Genomic DNA, 21,154 nt, shown 5'->3' on the forward strand with positions numbered 1-21,154 from the left:
TTTCAGCCACAGCCAGTGACTGCTCCATTGTATGTTGGCTTTTTTTTTTTTTAGCGTTCTTTGAACTAATCCATGTTTATTAACCACACAAAAGTAACTTAAATCCAACGAGGCAGGAGATACAGGGAGCAGGGCCCAAAACACAGCAAGGCAACAAGGAGGGAAGCCCACATACAATGATCCCACAGTTATACTGTGTCCAAGCACTCAGCTAAATAGTGAGGGAAGCTTGATAGGGAATGGGCCACACCTGGGTGAAAATATGAGGGAGCTAATCATTCACCAACCAAGCACACAGACATCACTGGGGGGTGGAGCCACAAGCAGGAACACCTGAAACACAAACAAGAGTTAAACTAGAACACAGAATAAACAAAGACAGAATAAACAAAGACTCAGAACAAAAGTGCTAAATCCAAACAGAACCTGACACAACTTTTACACAAATCTTCAATTTCAGAGCAAAAAGCTGAGAAAAAGCCCTTTTCTAAAAAAAAAAAAACCTGTCAGCGACTTTAAAGCTTTTTTTTTTGCTTTAGTGACAACTCTGACATCTTAACATTGTTTCCTTATATAAAACAAAAAAAACCCTGAGACAGGGCTTTTGATGGCAAAATTATTATTATTTTGCTATGGGTCAGAGTTGCATGGATTTCTTACTGTATTTTGGAGTTCCTCCAACTTTCTCTCCCATCAGTCTGCACACACTCAACTTCCTCTTCCTCCTGGACATGTAACAAGGTCCATAATCATTGTGCACAATCTGAGGAATTCCATGCCTGGCAATTGGCACTGAGTGATTAATAAAAGGGTCTTTGTGGCTCCACTGATTTTGACCCATTATTGTTTTTCTTGCAAAACTATTGATAAAAAATAAATGGAGTTTATATCACCTATTTCCATTTTGAGGAAAAAAAATAGAGGTATTAATATTGGTCCATATCACCCAGGCCTAATGTAACCAAAGCAGTAACGTTTTATCTTGTAAAGGATATGATTGTCTAAACTGTGTGAAATGAGGGATTCAAACACTGCTTAAAGTAGGATTTTATTAACATGAGTGTATTACCTCAATAACAAATAGAAACCACTAGACTGATATGCTGCCTTGTTATGTAGCAAGTGTTGCTAATGCTAATGCTAATGCTACACCACTTTAGGTAAACAAAGTAAAAGACTGTGTGACTATAAGAACATGTCAGCCCTTTTGTTTGATGTTAATTGTACTTGGAACTAGTTTGATAAATTTGTAACATACAAAAAAAAATAAAAAATTGAAAATGACCTTGTTTTAAATGATCTTTTATTCCTTTTTTCCATTTAGGGTGATGATTTTAAGTAAGTGAATTGGTTTGTTTTATTGGTAAATAACTTAAAAATTGTCTAAATGATTTGAATGAAAAAAATTGAATTGTGATGGTGATTTTACAAGAATAAATCATGATGTGATTTTTTTCCCCATATAGCCCACTCTTACGTGTGTGTCTGTGTCTGTGCTAGACATTAACTTAAATTAATTAAAACTTTCATTCAGCTGCTACCAGTGTTATGAACAATGAGTGAAGGGAGTGACGTAGTGTTAGGGTCACTTCTTTACGACGTTAGGATTGGTTCCCGAAACAGCCAATCAGAATTTGTCCTGAGAGATGGCTGATAAGACTATCTAAGACTACTTTAGACGGGGCTTTACAAATGATGAAATACATTGTTTGCTTGCAAATTCACATAGAAATATGCTGAGTAAACCCAACCTTGAAAAGATACTTTACTAACTGATAATTATGACTTTTTTTCTCAGAATTATGACTTCCTATCTCATAATTATGACTTTCTTTCTCATAATTATGACTTTCCTTGGTGATTTTTTATTTTTTTTTTTAGTGGCGGAAACGGGCTTCCATAGTTTTGTGATTAATTATCACTTTTACACAAAATATAATTTTGAGATCTTGTAAAACATGTTTTTGTGCTCAAAACTGTGCATTATTTGCTCATAAATGTGGCACAAAAATAACGCCCTACACCGCTCCCTCACTCTGAACTGAGTTCAAAACTTGAGCCCTGCATTTTTTAACAACCAGAACAAACTCTAAGTCATACCCTTTCCGGCATGCAAAAGGACAAAAAAACAAAAAAAAAAACAATGATGTGATTTTGCTCTGAATGTCAAAGTGAATTTCTGTGATTGCAACCATGTCGGAAATGAACTGAATAAATAAATAAATAAATAAATAAATAAATAAATAAATAAATAAATAAATACACATGTTCATAGTAAAACATGTTACGTTTCTAGACAGTTTACAACAGTATTTAACAAGGTTTTTTTTGCTCTCCAGCTTCAACTATGGGACAGAGTATCACACGTGCCAGAAGTTTCTCTCGTCTTTCGGGAGAGGGCAGCTTGCCCCCATGTGTGTCCCTAGTGTCACTGTGATAAGTTTCATACATTTTTACTGTAGAATATTAAAATGATTTTAGTTTAAACCTGACCAAAAATTCCCACTTAGAATAATACCGAATATATATGACATATTTTACATTTTACAAAGCTCTTGGAGAGAACTTTAAAGGAAGGGACAACTGAAATGACCACAACCAACAAACTGTTGCAGATGTATGGACAATATATGTAGCCAATGAAGACTACCTTAGGGTTACCAGTCACTTCATTCACTATGGGACAAATAAAGAGTCTGAAATTAAAAGTTTTTTTTATCCGATTTATCCATTAATTTATTTACCGATTAATCCATTATGAAAATTATTTGTTGCAGCTCTATTTCATACTTTTATATAATTATTTATCAATGTTTTACTGTTGTGGGACTAATAAAGGATGATCTAATCTAATCTGAGAAGAATCCATGGAAATGATCAGCTCCTTCACTTCTGTTACAAAGGACAATATCCTTATCAATAACAGATTTCTGTAAAGTTTTACTGTATAAACTCCCTCTAATAACACTGTTCATTACTCCCCATATTCATGTAATATTAGTTTGATTATTATCCAGTATTTTGTGGTAATCTTCCTTGCTTGTTCTTATATAGTAACTCAATTACTAAGTTTACAGAGGAACCTTCACTTCCTGTTCTTAGTGGAACCTCTGCTCCATGTTCTTCTCATGGAACCATGTGTTTGATGGAGGATGATGTGCTATCCAATGAAAAGCTCTCCCTCTCTCTGATAAGTTTCTATGAAATCCAGCACAGACAATAACACGTCTTTAATCAAAGAAACAAAGCTTCACTGGACATTTGATATCTTTACATTGACATTGATTCAAACTTTACATCAAAAGTTAGATTTAAGAAGAACTTTATCATGAGTTTACAGGAAAATACTAAACTCTAAAGAAAGGCTGGACAGGCTAAAGAACAGATTTAACAACATTTCAGAGTTACAAATATCACTTAGAATAAATCTATGAGCTATAATCACAGAGTTGATAGAAATGTAAATATGGTGATAAAATGGGAGTGTTTGGACACTTTGGGCTCCCCTTCCCCTGATATTCATTCAGCACACTGTATGATCCATTCACAGGATTTAGGCAGTTTCACTGTCAGGAACCATTTCATCACATTCATTTCAACTGTAAAATATACTTTACATGAAACAAATCACATCTAAAATCAAGAAAATATAATTATGTGACGTATTAGATACTCATTACAAATATTAATACCTTTACAAAGACAAAGAAAAGAAACAGATTCAAAGGTACATGGATGAAGATGGTCTGCATTAACAGCATTTATATTCATCTAGAAGTTAGAATCTGATTATTACATCTATTAGAATGTCACTAGTTTTTATAGACTGTAGAGAAGGCGACAGATGATTAATATGTACAGTATACAAACACATGATGGACATCATAGACTGTCTTCCATAAAGAATATATATCAAACTCAAGGCCCGGGGGTCAAATCTGACCCTTTAGATCATCTAGTTCAGCCTGCCGGACAATGTAAAAATGACATGGAAAACATAAAGTACTGTAGAAATGATAAACTAATTCAGTTGTAGATATCTCAGTCCCTCTGACACCAAATGTATTTAAGTAAACTCTACAGTATTGGCAGAGCTCACAGTTTTCCCATGCTGGTATCATGTGATGGGAATCATTGTAAACTCAAATTATTAAAACATTTTCAGGTTTGCAGTTAGTAGTCGACCACCCAAGTATCTCAAATTTAAGAGATGAGGACAACTGGAGACATTTAAGCATTTATTCCATCCAAGCAATGGTTTCTATAACAAAATAAATAAGTTAACATGAGCTTTCCACAAAAACATAAAGAGTCGTACATGCTAAGGACGCATGGCCAGGGTGATGATGGCAGTAAGAGGGAGAATGCTGCTGCAGGGTCACCTGTGATCTCCACACCCCTGTCAGCAATTATATCTCTTTGGGAGATGTACTAACTTTGTCCACTAGATGGCGCCATTTGGGCAACATGGTAGAATTCTCAAAACAAATTGTTGGAGGAACTCTTCGTTTATTTTTTTAAATCCTGCAACTTTTCCAAAATTATTCCACAACATTTTACAAAATTAAAGCAAAGTTGCTCACTAAGATCCAACAGGGACTGATATCTGTCACTTATTGTATTGTAGGTAGGGATGGAAATTTATAAGAATTTAGCAATTCTGATTCGAATATCAATACTGCATATCAATTTGATTCCTTACCGATTCTCTTATCGATTCTCATTGGGTGAGGGAATTAAATAATACTAATGATTTGTTTGCTTTAACTCTTTATTACATTATATTATATTATATTATCTTTGTCTCTTTAATTCCCTGCAGGGACATCAGCTCTCTTTTAATCCACCAGGTATAGATTGTTTTCAATGGATAATAATATATACAAAAGCGCTATATGAAATTGATGAATTATTATTATTATTATTATTATTATTATTATTATTATTATTACATATGACACATTTTGGCTACAAACATTTGAGAATATTTACAGTGCTCCTTTTGAACTTGAACAACTTGATCCAAAACTAATTCAGACATAAAACAAATAATTATTCAGTAAAAAATAACATATTAATCAAAAGCACAGCTGCACTTATTGTTATGTATTTAAACGGTAAAGCTTTAGTTTATCCTTTGATTATATTTCTATAAATGGACCTTCAGAGACGCCGTCCCCGTTGTTACATGTGACGTCATCAGCCGTGTGTGTGTGTGCGTGTGTGTGTGTGTGTGTGTGTGTGTGAACCAGTGTGAAAGAGCAAACTAAAGACAACAATCAGTACCAGTGCACCTTCCGTGTTTGATTACTTCTTATGAGGACATGAACTGGTGATGAGCTGTGTGTGAAGTTTGTTGTTTTTGGAAGAAAAGTTAGTGCAAGAAGCAACTTTAGCGCAAGTGTACAGAACCCAGACGTCAGTAGCATAGCAACAGAGACGCTACAAACACAGCACAGAGGACAGCGCTGCTGTGGGTGGAGGAGGTGGATTCTCCGCGGTGGACAGCAAACAACTATATGGTGGAAGCAGCTTCACTTGGTGCTAGCATAAACACAATGTACAGGACCTGGAGGAGTTTATCGTTACGTATTTCCAACGTAAGAGGAACCGACAGGCAAGCAAACAAACGATTCCTAGGATTTTGATTACTGAGAGGCGTTTCTCAGAGCGAACCAGTTTTCGATTCCCATCCCTAATTGTTGGTGCATTACATACTTTACATTTCATTTATTGGTGGAAGTACAAACTAGGGCTGGTTTTCCTATAATCTGCAGCCCTTTGGACCCCAAACTGATCAGTATTTAAGCCCTGATGCAGAATCTGTCATTAGTGTATAATAATAATTATTATTATTTGTATACCATCATGTATGAATACAGCAGCTATAGAAAATATAGAAACTGAACAAAGGGAAACTTCTTCCTGCTTCTTTTCCAACTGATCATTGTATTGATATTTTCTTTCAGACCAGGAGCCTCATTTATAAACGCTGTGTACGTACAAAAGAAAGCGTACTCCACATATAAGCAAAGTTTGCGATTTATAAAAAAAAAAACCCTGACAATATAAGATAATATGCGCACCTCCAAGGCAGCTCTGACTCTGCCGTACGCACAAAATCATGAGAAACGGGAAACTCTGACGCCAACAGGGGAAGGTTGAAATTAAAGACAGCTCTGTAAAATTGATAGAATTTGTGTGAAATAATCGAACACATTGAACATTTCACAACACAATTATTTGAAGAATGCATTTGCAAAAAATTATACTGACGCCCGCAGGGAGTGAGTGACGCGTGCGCGCCTACAAATACAGTTTTATATTAATATAATAATTGTAATCAAAATCACATGATCATTGCACCAAACCGACAAACAATTGGCTGATACACCGGAGGGAGAGGATCTTCAAAGACCAGCCAGAGGCAGGACCCCCCGTGAGGACAAGGTGCTGCGGGAGAGAGGAAGAGGCTCCAGTGGGAGGAAGACGAGCTTCTGCGGCGTTTAATCCTATGTTTTTCGCACATACGTATATAGTGCATCTGTGTGTGTGTCCCACTTCCGTTACACAGAGGGGATCCCCAATCCCCACTGACCCTCCAGCTTTTTGTGAAGCTGAGCTCCGCCCCTTTCCTCCACCTGTTGAACAGACACTCTTCCTATGGAGGGTGATACACATTTTCTCCTCCGCTTTTATGTGTGATCGTTTATTTTTCACCTGTCACAGTCTGATGAGGCAACACAATACAATCTGCTTTTCTATCATTTGTAATGTTCACTGTCACCGAATATCCTCACGTGCGATAATTTTCGAGTTGATTGTGATTTATAAACGGAAAAAGGCGTGGGACGTACTACCGCCCTTGTTTATAAATCGTTAAAAAAAAACTTCCTACAGACTTCCTGGTTTTTATCGTACGCCAGCTGAAGTGTCCTTACCTCGGCACACTTTTATAAATGAGACCCCGGGTCTTCAAAGATCAACAACTTTCTGAACTGTTGGTGTCCATTTTCCAGCTGACAGCAGGTTTATGTGTGAATCCTGATCTCTGGGTTCTTCAGTCCAACACTGGAACCAGAAGGTGTCGTCACCATCCGTGTGTCGCTGGGATCTGAAGATGATTCCTGCTCCATGTCTCCATCCACACAGAGGTGTGAGTGGAGAACAGATGAAGTTCTGAAAGTCTTCCCACACTCATCACATCTGAACATATTCTTGTCACAAATACGTTGGTGGTGATTAAGATGAGATTTCCACTTGTAAGATTTTCCACATGTGTCACATTTATGAGGTCTTTCTGATGAGTGGCTGATTTGGTGATATTTTAACTGTTGATATGTTGTAAAAACTTTGCTACACTGGTCACAGGGACACACTTCATGTCCAGTGTGAGATCTCAGGTGTTCAGTGAGGTTATTTTTCTGTTTATATATTTTTCCACAGTGGTCACAGCGATACAACTCTGTTCTGGAGTGAGTCTGCATGTGCATCGTTAAATCTGATCTTTGTGTGAAAGTCTTTCCACACTGTTTACATTTGTACGCTTTGATTTCACCGTGAATGAGGACATGTCGACTGAGGTGTCCAGAATCATTGAAACTCTTCCCACATTCATCACACGTGTGCGGTTTCTCTCCACTGTGAACAAGCTGATGCCGTTTCAGGTGCTCCTTCTGAGCAAAAGCCTTTCTACACATGTCACATTTAAACTTTTTAACTCCAGTATGAACAACTTTGTGTCTTATTAAGTTAGAAATCCGGTTAAAAGCTTTTCCACACTGGTCACAGCTGAACAGTTTTGCTCTAGAATGGATTTGTTGATGTACAGTGAGGTCTGATTTCCTGTTAAAAGCCTTTCCACAATGATCACACTTGAATGTTTTTTCTCCAGAATGGATTCGTTGATGTCTATTGAGGTTTGATTTAAAGGTAAAGGCCTTTCCACACTGGTCACATGTATGTTTAGCTTTAACTCCAGCTTGGCTCTGCTGTTCAACTCGTTGCTCTGTGGAGTGGGAACTTTTGTTTCTCTGTTGTGGCTGAGCTTCTTCGTCCTGAGAGCGTTGAGATGTCACTTTGTTCTGGCTTCCAGAGTCCTGTAGAACAGTTAGAGATTAAACACAGAGAAGGAACCAAACTAAATGCATTCCCTAGAAAGAACAGTGGCTGTTAAGGGTGAAAGGTTATTATAGAAAATAAAAGCCTCTGTGGCTGCGTCCCATGTGTGGCAAGAGGGAGTTACTCTCCCTACCACAGGGGGGCAGTGCGGCCACTCAGTAATTAGTGCACTGCATATAAATGCACCCAGCTGGCCTCTTCTTCTGTCTCCTCTTCACGGAGTTTACGTGTGTGTGTGTGTGTGTGTGTGTGTGTGTGTGTGTGTGTGTGTGTGTGTGTGTGTGTGTGTGTGTGTGTGTGTGTGTGTGTGTGTGTGTGTGTGTGTGTGTGTGTGTGTGGGGCAAGGTATGTATGCACTGTTTTTGATCCTCGGGGCGCTGTGTTTACCCCGGTTTCCCTCCGTTGTAGTGGTGTGGCTGGGAGCGGAGCTGCTTCCCGGAGCTTGTGTGTGTGCGCAGTACTAATCCTGCAGGTAGGTCGCTGGATTGTCTGCCTTATGGTGAGCGGAGGATGGTCTGGAGAAGTTAATTTAAAACTCTTTTCCAGCCCTCCTTTGTGGAGTCTGAGCCGTATGTTTACCTCCTCCTGCAGCGTGATTACAGCCGGGTTGTAAGTACAATTTCAGCCCAAACTTGTAGTTGTTCTTTTAGATTAGTTCTTGATTTATTGATATGTTTATTTTACAGTATGTGGTCGCCAGCTGCCTATTTCTGAGTCCACGCTGCTGTTTTGGCTCTCCTCTTTATCTCATTCACATCACTGTGACATTCTCAAGTTGGTGTCTGTGGCTGCTGTGACTCTGTCCTTCTGTGCCTGGGACAGTAGCTGCTTAAAGCCGCAGATTCAACGTTTTATCATTTACTTCTCTTATAATTTGTGTTTTCATAACCCAAGGTGTTGAGTTTTGACATATTTGTTCATTCTTATTTTCCATTTGTGCTGTTTTTATGGTTTATTTGGGTTGTGCTCATTTGTTTTTTTGATGGTATGAGGGCTGCCATTTCTGTATGTTTGATTGTTTTTTCTTCTTGTTTGCCAGGTGCTGGGAGCCTGTAGGCGACAGCGGTTCCGTGGTGGTGGTTCCGTGTGTTTCACTTTGTCTGGTTGCTGTCTCACGGGTGTTGTTGAGTTTGGATCCTCCCCTTTTTGTTACCGCTGTCGTGGTAAGCCCCAGCCCTGTCTTTCTTTCCTTTGCAGGTCCTCGTACCATCTGTTTTCCTGTGTTTAGTTTGTTTTAATTATTGTTTATAACGTAGTTTTAATTGATTGGAACCACGTTCTCTGCCTGTGGGTTTTATTCTGGACGTTGTGCCCATCTTGTCAAGGGTGGCATTGTCCTCAAGCATTGCTACACATGGTTTATATCGGCTATAATCGGCTAATGTCCCACTGTCCCGACGGATAGTAAATGCCCCACTGACGATCGCTTTTTTTTTCCCGCTCTCTATCTCGGTACTTTCTACCATCTACAAATGTCACTATGTTCATGTCATCACAACATACATGAACACTGAGCGCAAAAGAAAAGGCAATTGCTGCCGAGTGGTTCATTATCCGCCTTCTTGTCGCCGGAAGAAAAAGCAGAAATGACATTCTCCGTGCATCTGGTTGGCTAAACACGTGATTTTAACTTTATTGCTTAAAAAAAAAAAACTATATTAGGAGAGTGACAGCAATTAGCCGATATCATGTCATGTTCAAAGCCTGCAGTGAAGAGAAAGGTTGGTGATGAGCACAAGCCAAATGTAGCTCAGCTATGTGAGAGGAAGCGCTGCCAGGTCTCTGGCAGAAGGAAGTAGGCAAGAGAAGCCATGTTCAGAAGAAATGTTCATGTTTGGCAATGTTGCATTCATGTTCAGGGCAGTTCATGTTCAGAAGAACCCACTGAAAATAAAGAATTGTTAGTAATGACATTTATGAAGATTTTTTTTTTTTTTTACCAGTTTTTTTTTTTTTGGAATACCTGAAATTAAAGCTAGGGTTGGTGATTTTCTCCAGACACACCTTTTTAGTTTTTGGTTGAAAATGTATTTATGTCCTGACAGAAATTAAGATCTTTTGTTCTCTGAAAAAGGATTGACACCACGGAGAATATCAGAGATGCACTAGAACAAAAACTATTTGTATTCGGAATTTTTCTGGACCTAAAAAAAGCCTTTGACACAATTAATCATGATATTCTAGAAGAAAAACTTAAAAATTACGGAATAAAGCACAATGCCTTAAAATGGATTAAAAGCTATATGACAAATAGGAGACAATATGTTGACTTTGAAGAACACACATCAAAATGCCAAACCATACAATGTGGTGTTCCACAGGGTTCAATTTTGGGCCCAAAACTGTTCATTTTATACATAAATGACATTTTCAAAGTCTCAAATTGTCTCAAACTAACGTTGTTTGCAGACGACACAACCATCCTATGCTCAGGTAAAGACATTAAAACTCTAATAGAGTCAACAAATGAAGAACTATCAAAAATTCAAACTTGGTTAGATGTAAATAAATTAGCCCTAAATGTTAGCAAAACAAAATTCATCAATTTCAGAAAGAGAAAAAAAACAGGAGATATAAGACTGAAACTAAACATGGAAATAATAGAACAAGTAAAAGAATATAGGGTACTAGGAGTGTGGATGGACGAGAAGCTGACTTGGAAAAAACATATACAAATGGTTAAAAATGAAGTTGCCAAAAGCAGTTACATCCTATGGAAGCTTCAACAAATCCTACATACCAAATCACTTAGAACAATATATTCATCACTCATAGCAACGCATTTAAATTACTGCTCCGAAATATGGGGTAATAACTACAAAACGTATCTTGAAACATTATTTAAACTACAAAAAAAAGCTATAAGAATTTTACATAAAGCACCACACAACGCACACAAACGATTTATTTGAGAAGTCAAAATACCTAAAACTGCAAGAAATAATACACTACAACACACAAATACACGCATTTAGGGCTTCACTTAAAAAAACTACCACATCAAATACAAAAACGTTTCACATACAAACAAAAAGCCTATGACTTCAGAAATAATAATGTGGTTAGACTAGACAGGGTTAAATCTAACATATGGAAACAGTACTGTGTATAAAGCTATCAACCACTGGAATATCCTTGAGGCAGAGACAAAACAATTCGAAAATCTGATAAGATTTAAAGAGAAGACACGGAGGATATTCCTACACGCATACAAGATCAAAACAGCGACGACATGGAACTCATCAACTGGTCACTGAACGCCATCGACTCAATCTTCACGAAGAGACGATCACTACAGCACGAACCAGCGTGTCCAAAAGACACATACCCAAGTGGATATGTCATGGATGCACAGGGAAGAAGCCAGATGCTCTGTCTCTCTCTGCTGTCAGTGGAAGATGTGGAAGACATCTATCTGCTAGGGGTCATAATCTTTGGCCTGTTAATGATGGGGGTATGTGCCATTCTGATGTATCGTATGCTGAGACGGCTTTCCGAGGATATCAAGGTACTTCGAAAGAAGAAGAACTTTTCGTGTGGAGAGCTGGAGGAACGTAAACAACGCCTGGAAAAGAAAGCCCGAGGGGATACAGATAACAACGAGAAAGAGGAGGAGTAATAACAGGAACAAGGACTGCAGATGAGAACACATCCAACACAAAAAAGGGACAAAAAAAAAACATAATTGTGGTATGAAGAAGATAAGAATGTTCGACCAGGAAAGAAACATGCTTTGATGTCAAATTTACTGTGTTCAAAACAGGGGACGGATTTAGATAAGCAAACTGCTTTTTCCGTCTCCCTTTCCGGCATGCAAAAAGACAAAAAAAAAACGGTGTGATTTCTGCTCTGTATGTCAAAGTGAATTTTTGTGATTGTAACCATGTCGGAAATGAACTGAATAAATAAAATAAATAAAAAGAAAATAAAAAAAATGAAGAAAATCCTTCAACTGTAGCAGCTGTACATCTGTAATAACTTCAGCCAATGGAAAAAAAAAACAATCCAATTTTTTTAACCAATCAGGTCTGCCTGTCTCCCTGTTCGTTCTCAATCCCTCACATACACGAGCTCACACTGAAAGTGCATCACTGCTGACAGAGTTAAAACAGAGTTTTTGGTCATGTTTTTTAATATATATGATGGTAAAGTTTAGTGTTTACTTACTTACTTAAAGAATATATTCTTATTAGGGCTCATCATGTTATGGTTGATCTGTTGTTGTACTTCCTGTCTGTGTCATTGAGCAATTGGAGGTCACATGTTTCACCAGATTTCCAGCTTATGTTCAGCTTTAAAGGTGTCCTTCACTGGTTCCACATTCACTGGTTTGGTTCCACGTTTGCTGAAAGACTTTTATCCACTCATTTCCACTCACCTTTTCTGAGCAGTCCATGTTTGCTGTCACGGCTGAGTGGTTCCTCAATCCTCCTTCAGACACCTCCATTCACCTGTAACATCAGCATGGAATGGAAGAGACAGAATGAACGAGAAGGATCTAGAAATATTAATCAATCCATCCTTTGCAGTGTATCACTTTGAAATTGACTAAAATAATCAGTTAGTTCAGAGATCAGATGATGTGGAGGAAAATGCTTTGATTTTGTTGCTGAAGAATTTAAATTACCATGGATTTGTTAATGAAGGTCTTCAGTGGAAACAGTTTGACTTTGAGGTTTGACTTTGTTCTGCAGGAGCAATGAACAATCTGATTGGCTGATTACCTGAGAGCTCCTCCTTCTTCTGCACTTTTTTTTAAACTTGGGCTGTCCCAATACAACTATTACTTCAGATATGATACCGATATTGTAACTTTGCATATTGGCAGATCCAATATCAGTGCAAAACATACATATTTTCATGACTTATTTTGTAGTGTAGAAAGTTAGAAAAACGTTAACCCAGTGATACTTAAACAAAGAACAATAGTCAGCAACAGTAGGAATGAGAAAAACTGAATTATTTATTAGAAGAGCTGGAACTGATAGCGTCCTTTCTTGTCGGGGGGTCCGGGGCTGCCTCCCTGTAGAGGGTGTTGTATCGTGGTGCCCTGCGAGCCTGTGCTGGCCCTGATACGGGCGCGGGCTTCTCTCCTGCCCGGCCACTCCCTGTTGCGGCTGGGGTGGGGGGGCACTTCGGGCTAGCGTGCGGCGGGGGTCGCCCCCTGGACTGCTGGGGAGTGTGGCTGGTCCCTGGCCGCGCCTGGCGCCTAAACGATAAATTCCCATGTCGGAAATTAGCAAGGGCCACAGGCCATTTGTCCCTCAATTTAGCCAAGAATGCCCAAAAAAAAAAACACGTACCACAGGCCAAAACTACCTGTTTGTTGTCAACAACTTATTCTCTGGAGCGGACCGTTGTTTACGGAATCTCTGCACGGTGTGCACAGCCATCGCCCCCCCACACACACAGCCGTCTGTGTGTGTGTGAGGTGTTCGTAGGGTTGCCAACTCCCTACAAAAAAAATAAGGAACACCCCTGCCCAACAGCAAGGACCCCCGGCACAACTCCCACCCAAATCCACCATGTAACCCCCCCCCCCCTCCTTCCATGGAATACACAGAAATAAATTGTTGTTACAACATTTATCTATTTATTGCACTGGAAAAAATATAATTTCTGTAACAGAAATTATTCTGAATAGTTCTAAAAGCTTGTAAAATGTGCAAACTAGCAACAAAACAAAAAAAACAGAAACAAAAAGTTTTTCCTTTAAATAATGAATTGTCCTCGTGTTCTAAAAACAGTGGGATATGAAGACTGAATGTGCAAAATGCAAAAAAGGTTTCTCTTAAGAAAAAATAGTCCTCTTTAACTTAAAACAGTGTGCAATACAGGACTGTTAATGTACAAAATGGTAAAGACAATTTCAAAGAACCATTGCACTGTGCCAAAAAAAACCTTTTTACCTGAAATGCCTGGAATGTTCATTTGTATTGAAACAGAAATGTGAATGACCTTGGGATCCTAAGAGCTCAGTGGTACATAACCTACTTTTTCCATTGGTATTTCTTTTGACTTCTTGCTGCAGCAAGGAGCTGTTTGTCTTTCAGTGCTGCAGAGTAAAACTCTGAGCAAGACATGTCATAATTGAGGCTGACAATAAGCTCACTCCTAATAAGTTCAATGGAACATTTGTTCCGCACATCTGTCCATTTGCTTTTCATGAAGGAGAAAATCCTTTCTACAAACCCAGTGGAAGATGGGATGCTGAGGACAAAGGATACAACAGCCTGAATGTTGGGGAGATCAGTTGCCTGAAGAACTTGCATCCACCTCTCTGCTGTTCCCTTGCGTTGCCACTGTTCCTTTTCTTGGGCCACTGTGGTGAGGTGTGCAAGAAGGTTATTTGTGGTCATGCATTCTTCATAGAGGCTGTCCATGGAGATGTTAAGTCTTTCAGAGGAGAAGAAAGGTTGTGTTAGTCATAAATGGTACACAGGCCATAAGGTGGTCAATACAGAAATAAAACACATTTCAGAACTTTATACAGTATTTTGCAGTTTATTTAACTAAATTAATTATATGTGTAGAAAGTTGTGTGTGTATATACATGTATTTATTTGAATATTTCTATGAGTTGTATGGACTTTCATAATCATCAACAATAGTAAAACATGGTTTACATTTGCATTTTGTATCTAACTTACCTATTAACCATGTGAAGCCGCTCAGTGATCTTCTCCATCTCATCAAAAGATATCTTCCCAGACTCTAAAGAGAGGGGCTGCAGGTGAAAAAGCCAGTTTTCCTCTGAAAAGTCAAACCACTTCTGGATGTAACTAATGGCAGTGTTTAAGAAGGCAGTAAACTCCTGCTTGGCAACATCAGCTTCAGATGGTGAGAGATGCTGGAGCCTCTGTCGTGTGAGATAACCGTAGAAACCATCATCTGTTCTCTGAATTAGTCTCCTCAGAAAGGATTCCATGATGCAATAAAGGTCAACAGACGAAGTTACGTTTGTCTCCAGCTTCTTCACCACCTCCTCAAACAAGGACATGATATTACTGCAAAAGAGAAGGTACACTTCTACAATGTCTGCCTCCTCCTCTGGTCCAGGAGCGTCTTTTCTCAACCTCAGCAATGTTTGAAGACGCTTTGGACATTCCTCACCAATGCTAATCAGATATGATTTTAGTGGCATCCAATTTTGGAGCAGGTGGGTGATTGCAGGGTTCAGTGACAGCCATCTGGTCACTACATGGCGCAGGATTTCGTGGAATTCAGTATCACAAAACTCACAGAACTCCTTCAGAGACTCTCTCCTTTTGGCAGAGATGGAGAAGAAGCCATAAACTTTGAGGACAATATTTTCAATATCCACTGAAAGCTGGTCCAGAGCTTTTCTCACTGTGTTATGAATGATATGTGCATGACAGTTGCCACGAAGTATCTCACAGTTGATCTCTTTCAATTTTGTGAAGACAGAATTGTGGACACCATAATTGACATTTGCATTATCAGCACTGAATGCAGACACATGATCAAGGAATAAACCTGTGTTGTCAAGGGAGCTTTGGATTGATCTGACTATTCCCTCTGCAGACTCATCTGGATTTTCTACAAAATCTATTACTTTGTTGACTATCCCATTCTCTGGTGTGAAAAACTGTACAGCCAAGGGAAACATCTTGCGATTGCCTTTGTTTGAGGCATCTGTATGAAGAGAGAATGGTAGTGGATTACCATCTCTTTTCAACTGTTTGATAACAGCTTCTATCGCCTTTGGAGACAGGACATCTTTCACAATTGCCTCAGCTTTTGTCCTCCCACAGGACATCTTCTTGGCAATGTTGGAGTCACTCAGCGTTCGGGTGATCAACTTGAGTGCACAGTCGGCTGAGTTATAACTTAAACCATGTTTGACTGTGTGGTACACATGAGCTACCTCTGCAGCAGTCACCTATCAAGAAGGAAAAAAATAAATTATCTTATTAGCCTATAGTCGACGTGTATTACTAAACCCAGGTTAACAAACAGAAGCATATTATATCTACAGAATAACTAATATTCAATAACTCTGTTACAATAATCAATAACTCTGTTACATCAAGGGTTACCAACATGCAATTAATATATATCTGTCTGCACATGAAAATATGCATATGCATATGAAAATATCTATGAAAAGTTTGAACTTATTAGAAATGTATAAGGTCTTTGTGCTCATCAATTAGCCTATCTATGTATTTGTAGTTATTTTTGGAAATACATTTTATGCATTAATCCACCAATTGCAATTATATTCAATAAATCAATCACATTTTATTTATAAAGTATTATAAAATATTAATGATAGCCTACTGTAGACTATCATTAAAGCCTATTGTAATATCGCTGGCAATAACATGCTGAGTCTGACATTTATTCATTGCACGTTTCTATAACCAGAAGTACTTACCACATCTGCCTCTGGAGTTGCCTGATGAACAACAAATCGGTCAAGGCTTCCCCTTGTTTGGTTGGCCCGTTGTCTTTCGACATGTCCAGTACCACTTGCATGCTGTTTCACGTCATGAATGCCACCATGGGCAATTGAAAATACGCGCCGACATATTATGCAGTTTGCTTTATATTCATTGTCATGCACTTTCCCCAGCCATGCGTGATCCTTTTCCCATTCAACTCGATATTTTTGTAAACGTCTTTGTTTCTTCCTGGGAGGTGTAGCACTGTCAGTGCTTGTAGAAGCAGTACTGGTTGGCAAATCTTGTATATTCTCCGAGCCGGTGTCGTCCATGCTGCTTTGTTTTTCTCTGTTTCGCCGACACATCTTCCTTACAAGGAAGTGAGCCTATCTTGACCAATGAGCTGAGTGGGAATGTAAGTGCCCGTATCTCATTGGTGACAACAAAACACAAGAGTAGGAAATTGGCATACTGTGCAGTTTCAAAATAAAACGTCCTCTCTCGTTCATTGATTAATGTTTGCTCATTTTGGCTCTGACAGAAATACGGAACAAATGGCGTTCCTTCTTACTTTAATACGGAACGCATCCATTTTTTTCTAAATACGGAACGATTCCGTTTTTTACGGAACGGTTGGCAACCCTAGGTGTTCGTCACAGCTACCAGAAGCTACTATGCTACGATACATCATGGACCACTACTTGGTTAAAACCAGATAACCATCCAACAAAGGGAACCGAGTCAAGTTCCTCCGTCAGATCCACCCAAAGTTCCACAAACACGGGGACAGAGATGAACCCGTAGCAACTATTATGAACTGGAAACTCAACTAAAGCTAACTATGCTAAGCTAACACACCGACGCACAGACTGAGCTAAGGAATAATAAACCAAGTAAAAAGAACACGTCTTACTGTCATAAAACCACAGATCCATCAATTTGTTTATGGTCAGATTTAACACTTGTATGGAAGAATAAAAGCTAAACATGTCACACGCTGTGTGAAATAAATATTAGCATAATAACTAATGTCACTATTCATTCATCCCAATTTGTGAAACGCAATATTTTTTTTTAATATTTTTCATCAACAGTAAAAACACTATTGAAGTTATTTGTGCTTTTAATGTGCTTTTTTATAATAATTTTATTTCAAGTGAGGAAATAAATGAATTACATACAATAACACTAATAGTGATCCAAATGCACAAATATATTCCATAAAATATCAGCTCATGAGCTGTTTGAGTCAGCAGATATTGTAGCCTTTTTAATGTGTCTAGTGTTGATGTATTAAGATTTATTTGTGTTTGTAAAAAACCTGTTTACACTAAGTTGGGATTTTTTTATTTATTTATTTTTTTTTATAGTTTTTATTTATCGTGATTTTTATCATTATCGTGATAAATAGTGGAAATTATCTTGATAATTTTTTTTGTCAAAATCACTCATCCCTAATTCACACAATTGATACAGTTTAATTTTGGTTGCTGTACTGTAACTATAGGGTATTCAATTACAAAGGTCCCCAACTGTAACTGTAAAATGTAAACTTGCTGAAAAAAAACTACACACAAGTTTAGAACAAAGAGCTGCAGCCCAGATAGATGTGAAACTAAATAAAACAAACAAACCCTGAAGCAGTCATGTGACAAATCAATCAACAGTTCTTGTTGAGAAAGATTATTATTATTCTGGATACAGTGGACACAAACTCTAAAAACTAGTTATATTTTGAACTTGTTTATATTGTAGGGAAGATATTATGAACATAAATGTAATTGGAGTTTAAAGACACAAAGATTCCATCACTTTAAAAAGAAAATAGACTAATATAAGACCTCTTTACATGGAGTATAAGACAAAAGAGCAGTGGAAACTTTGGATAATTTTAAATCATTAAATCTGTTGTTTAAAGTAAAAGTTTTTTTTCTTTATGTACATATGTAAATTGAATATTATATATCTTTGTCTGTAATTCCGAGGCAGCAGCCCCTCCCCCACTACAGAGAGACGGCAGCAGTAGAGGGCTGTACTACACTTCCTCAATTTATCGGCGCAAAATTAAAGCGATTAACTTCTTGAATACGCTTACATTCTGAGTGAACTCATTCTTTAGTAACTCCATAAGTTGATCATTTAAACTGTAAAAGCGGAGCTGTCTATATGTGCTGTAAACATACGGCCGGAGAAGAAGTGATCAGATCTCTCTCTCTCTCTCTCTCTCTCCGGCTCTACACACACGCACACGCACACGCACACGCACACACTCTGTTCCCTGGTCACCACGTCACTGGAGCAATAGAGTGATCATATGGAAAGCACCAATATGTTCAAGCGACTCATCAGGGGCGATTGATGAGACTGCAGTCGCTACAGTCGCGTTCGGTGTGAACTCACCTTTACGGCTCGATTGCAGTGGTTGGCATTTGGCAGTCGGCTCTTATGAGTTAACTTAACAAATACATATAGTTTTTTGTCAGGATAAACTAATTTTATGCTTTTAAAACAAATAGTCATGCATTCATCACTTTAATTGCATGGATATTTAAACCTTTATACTGCGTAGGAACCTTCAGAGCTGGTATTTGATCTACACGCAGATAAACTGAAAAAATGTATAGCATTAACTACAAATCACATGCAAGTTTTTTTTCTTTAAATGTTTAACATGCTTTGTTGTTTTAACACATAGGGGAAACGCCCATGTTGAAAATCATTATATCATTTAGGGTAAACAGTATTATTAACTGGCATTTTAAATGGTTGCTTTATTATTTAAAATTTAGTGTGCCACCATAATTCGAGTCTGATCCCCTAACCAAGATTTCCTAAACCCGCCTCTGGTTACATAGACAAGCAATTTTTGATTCTCAGATGAGGCTGTAGCCTACAGGAGCCTCAGGGGCCCCCAGTAGCTTTGTGGGGCCCTACCAGTGACGTGCCGTGATCACTCGGGTTGGATGGGCACGTTGCAAATCGAGACCACTATTGACAATTTCATATGTTTCTGCTGGCAAGTGTTAATCAAACAAAATCATCGCAAAACACCATAAAAGAAACATAAACAATTATTTAATATAGCCTCCATACTCTAAGATACATCTCATGACACGGCAGCACATCTGTTGTTTGTGTTGGAAACACAGAAACACAGAGAAAATGACAACAACAACAACACAGAACAGCCTCAGTGAGGAGCATCCACAAAGTCAATCCTTCCTTTTGTTCCATTCACTGTAGAAAATACCAACAATGTTCTGACCTTACCTTTGCTGAAGGTCTGGTAGCTCAGGTGTTGGTCTCCATCTTTTAAAAGCTGTTGTTTTTCCTCAAAAGAAAGTTTCTCTATCATCATCATCTCTAGCGCCGTCATCCTGACTGTAGCTGTTGCTACGTTAGAGAACATAGCAGCAGCCATGTTGGATCTATTCACTAATGCACTGTGAACTTACGTATAGAATTTAATAAGTCCGTGTGTGTTTGTCTGAAAGTCCGCATGTTTATGCCTCGGTCCATCCACTCTTTTCATTATTTCTATGTTTTTTAAAGCTCTTATTAAATAGTATCGGCTGTAGTCCGGGCTGCCGCCATCTTGGATTATGTCGTCACCAGCCGGTTATCGCTGCAAGTCGTCCAAAATTAACTTAATCTTTCTCAACTAGAACTGTTGATTGATTTGTCACATGACTGCTGCAGGGTTTGAGTTTGTTTTGTTTTGTTTCACATCTACCTGTAGCTCTTTGTTTTTTAGACTGCTGACAACTTGTTTGTAGTTTTCTTTCAGCAGCTTTAAGTTTTACAGTTACAGTTGGGGGCCTTTGTAATTGAATACCCTAACTACAGTACAGCAACCAAATTAAACTATATCAACTCAGTGAATTAATAAAAATGGCCTGTGTAAAGGCTTTTTCACATTAAAAATTTCTCCTGTGAAGGCTGTGACCTGTTGACCTGCATAACTCAAAGAATCGGAATTGAGAATTGTTTTGAACAGGAATCGAAATCAGAATCCTTCAAATCCAAACGATTCCCCACCCTACTGGTCACTATTCATTCAACTTGTGAAACGCAATATTTTAAATTATATTTCACATGTTCACAGACAAAGCTGGTCCCATTAGACAGTAATGTAATTATTGTGACACCAAAATATCCTGTTAGTACTACTCTCAGCAAGTAATGATTAAATAATCAAGTTTGATCTGGTTTAATTATAGAAAATCCGAGACATATTTATCAACCATAACTTTATGTAAGTTATTATCAGATATAAAATAAACAAGATTCAGTCTTGAGCCCCAAAAAAACGTTTTTTTTAAGTGAAAAAAGTTTTGAAGCTTTTTTTTTTTCTTAAACCATTTTGACACAAATGTTCCATGGTGGGCGGAGCTTCCTCATTGGTCAGTAATGTTTGAGTGACAAGCCTCTTCACCAATGGCATTCTCTTGACAAAAAGCAAGTCACCATTTGCATTGTAGGGGTGCGTGAGTGTGTGTCACGACCAGGTAACAGAGAGGAATGGACCCACATACAGGGCTCAGTAATACACAGACAGGATGGGGGCTTATGGAATCTGATTACATAGACAGAGGTTACGCTTTACAAGCAGCATCAGGACAGGC

The 21,154-nt window shown here is 38.3% G+C and overlaps 1 long non-coding RNA gene across 2 annotated transcripts; it reads left to right on the plus strand.

The window, feature by feature from the left end:
* The first annotated feature begins 8,320 nt into the window (after positions 1–8,320).
* Positions 8,321–10,052, plus strand: LOC114472504 (uncharacterized). Of its 2 annotated transcripts, none has more exons than XR_003675127.1 (3): positions 8,321–8,593; positions 8,668–8,730; positions 8,808–10,052. It is a non-coding gene; the product is annotated as an uncharacterized LOC114472504 (long non-coding RNA). The 2 variants fall into 2 exon arrangements; XR_003675126.1 differs by having other exon boundaries at positions 9,161–10,052.
* The last annotated feature ends 11,102 nt before the right edge of the window (positions 10,053–21,154 follow it).

The sequence above is a fragment of the Gouania willdenowi genome, chromosome 11 (genome assembly GCF_900634775.1).
Source record: "Gouania willdenowi chromosome 11, fGouWil2.1, whole genome shotgun sequence".
Taxonomy (NCBI): domain Eukaryota; kingdom Metazoa; phylum Chordata; class Actinopteri; order Blenniiformes; family Gobiesocidae; genus Gouania; species Gouania willdenowi.